The sequence below is a fragment of the Stenella coeruleoalba genome (genome assembly GCF_951394435.1).
Source record: "Stenella coeruleoalba genome assembly, chromosome: 20".
NCBI classification, from domain to species: domain Eukaryota; kingdom Metazoa; phylum Chordata; class Mammalia; order Artiodactyla; family Delphinidae; genus Stenella; species Stenella coeruleoalba.
In genome coordinates, this window is record NC_137166.1 from 52,113,188 (window position 1) to 52,116,635 (window position 3,448).

Below are 3,448 nucleotides of genomic sequence, written 5' to 3' on the forward strand. Positions count from 1 at the left end.
CTCATAGCCTATCTTGTTTCATTTACACTTTCTCCGTCCCCCGCTGATTATTTTACAGCAAACCCCAGACATATTATCATTTTTGTAGGTGAATACTTGAGGATGTTTCTGTAAGACAGAAGTTGACAAATTTTTTCTATAAACATCTGAGACTTTTGGGGCCACGTGGTCTCCACCTCGCCTACTCAACTCTGTCCTCCTAGCAGTCACAGCACGTAAATGGATGGGTGTGGCTGTGTTCCAGTAAAACTTTACTTACAAAAACGGGAAGTGGGGTCACAGTTTGCCAACTTCTGCGCTAAAAGAACAGAACTTGGTGGGAGGGATAAATTGGGAGTTTGGGACTGACATATATACATTGCTATATATAAAATAGATAACTAATAAGGACCTACTGTATGGCCCAGGGAACTCAGTACTCTGTAATGACATATGTGAATAGAATCTAAAAGAGTGGATTTATGTATATGTAAAACTGATTCACTTTGCTGTATAGCAGAAAATAACACAACATTGTAAATCAACTATACTCCAATAAAAATTAATTAAAAAAAGATAAGAACTTATTTGCCTTTTCAAAAATAAAACTCCAATACCATTATCATATTTAAAAATGATATTAAATCAATGCTTACACTTCCCTGATTATCTCAAAACGTGTTTTTCTTTTCTTTGGGCCACGCCATGCGGCATGCAGGATCTTAGTTCCCCGACCAGGGATCGAACCTGTGTCCCCTGCACTGGTAGCACGTAGTCTCAACCACTGGACCACCAGAGAAGTCCCATCAAAACTTTTTTTTCTTTTAACAGTTGGTTTGAATCAACATTCACAGAGCCCACACTGCACCTGAGTGATACTGAGTATCTTTGACAGGAAGTGTCACTTTCAGTTCAGTGGATTTGGGGGTCTATGTTCTTATAACCCAGGGTGGGGTCTGATGTGGCCCCATAGCCCCAGGCTAGGCCTGAGCCTAGCAGAGCAGCACACCTGGGCTCTGCCTCGGGGAAATCTCAGCAGGTCATGGGGTTGAACCAGGATGGTGTCTGGAGGTAAGGTGTGGGTAGCGCCCAGGTGGGTCTCTGGAGTGTGAAGTGACCAGTGCCAAGGTGTGTGAGGGCTGTGGGAGAGGCCCAGGGGCGGCTCAGGACAGTTATGTCTGGCTGGGGGTTGGCTGGTGTCCACAAGCAGACCTGACTTCTGAGAGTGAGGGATTTTGTTCCTGGGAAGTTCTGCAGAGAGCTGCTGGTCTGAGGGCAGACTTTTAAAGCACCAAGGCAATTTTGAGGTCGATTGAAAACCCTGGGAGCAGTGGTGTGCTGGAGCTGGCTCACACCTATTCACGAGAGCCGACCATTTAATTTTCGGATCTCTTTTTTGGTTTTGCTTTGCGAGCCATTATTAAAATATTTACAATTAATTTTATTTACTCAAAATTCATCCCTTAATTATCTGATTATCTTTTACTATTACATATATACTCTTGAGGTGAATTAGTCGCATCTACACAGTGTGTGTCAATTTCCCAAATTTGTGTTTGGTGACTTCATCTTGGTGGCTTGAAATCAGCCATAGTGGGAGAATTTACACCATGGGAATGGGCATATGCTATCGGTCAGGGCTTTCCCTGACCCTGGAGGGCTGACTGCTACCAGCACACCACTGCTTGAGACTCATTTGTTTCAACTTCCCTTTGGAGATCAAGGCTGCTCGACCTCTGGAAATCTCTGGTTGTTTCAAACATCTGACTCTTTTTTTTTTTTTTTTGAGGTACGCGGGCCTCTCACTGTTGTGGCCTCTCCTGTTGCGGAGCACAGGCTCCGGACATGCAGGCTCAGTGGCCATGGCTCACCGGCCCAGCCGCTCCACGGCATGTGGGATCTTCCCGGACTGGGGCACGAACCCGTGTCCCCTGGATCGGCAGGCGGACTCTCAACCACTGCGCCACCAGGGAAGCCCCAACATCTGACTCTTTGATCCCCACCTGTGCCAGATGAGGCAGGGGCATCATCCTGGGGAAAGGGCCGGGCCATAACGGAGGCAGTTGTTTGAGGGTGTCTTGGAGATGAAAAGCGAGCCGTAACCATAACCCCACAGTCGCCACTCTTACCCCTAAACAGGGAGAAGAAATACCGTAACAGCTTACTGAGGGAGATTCACCTTTAAAAGCCTCTGACTGCGAATTTAGCCACCACGCTTGTCTTCATGTTAATTAATGAAGAGGAACTTAAGGAGAGGCCATTTGTCTGGACTGACAAGGAAATGCATCTGTTTTCTTCCTAGAAAGGGAAACTGCAATTACAATGAAGCCAGCATCCGCAGGGTGGTACCCAGTCAGCTGCTGACCCTATTGCAATCTTGGGAACGCCCCTGGCTCCCCCAGGAAGACACTGGAGCCATTCCCCCCATGGTGCCCAAGCACGGGAGCCCCCACTCTGGCACAGCTGTTGTGTCGAATTATTATAATCGCTTGTGTTCTTCAAAGTGGGGTGCCGAGATCCCTTGGGGTGTGGGAGGAAAATATTAGAACTTCAATTTGTTTTTATTTAAAAAAATACAACTATAAGAAAGCAATTAAGCTCCACTAATGTTTAATATGCAAAGTAACAGGTATATGCATTGGAAATGCAAGCTCAAGGAATTTTTTTTTCTTATCGAGATTGTGTGGCCGCTGCCAGTGACCTCATGCGCAGAGAATTATTGTTCCTTTTTTTTTTTTTTTGGCAGTATGCGGGCCTCTCACTGTTGTGGCCTCTCCCGTTGCGGAGCACAGGCTCTGGACGCGCAGGCTCAGCGGCCATGGCTCACGGGCCCAGCCGCTCCGTGGCATGTGGGATCCTCCCAGACCGGGGCACGAACCCGTGTCCCCTGCATCGGCAGGCGGACTCTCAACCACTGTGCCACCAGGGAAGCCCTGTCGTTCCATTTTTGAAACCCCAATGCTAGATCAGGATCTGGTAGGTAGTAGGTGCTCCAAAGATGGATGCTGAATGAATACATGTAGGTAAAACACTACTTCCTACTTTCTAAGGGGACTCAAGGCCTCCCTATCTCTCCTCAGCTTAGGTGAGGGAGTCAGATACGGGTCCCGGATGAAGTCACGGCTCACAGATGGCACAAAGGGCCACTGTTGCAGGGGCCGGAGCCTTCGGAGAGAAGCAACTGGGGTTGCCGGGGTCTCCCTCCTCTAGCTCGTTCCCCTCCCTCTTCCATGGCTTCTGCTGGGATGGGACAGTGGTTCTTAGAAGCCCAAGATGGCCTGAGGAAATGACTCATGATCATGACTTTGGGAAACTGGCCCATACATGTCCAGTGTCCTTGGGCCCTCCTTAGCCAAAACACGGCTTAGTGTGGCACAGGCTGAGGGAGGCTGGAGGGCAGACTTCCAACGCCCTGAACCAGGAGCAAGATCTGAGCGCTCGGCATCACTAGCGCCTACAGGGGCCAGGG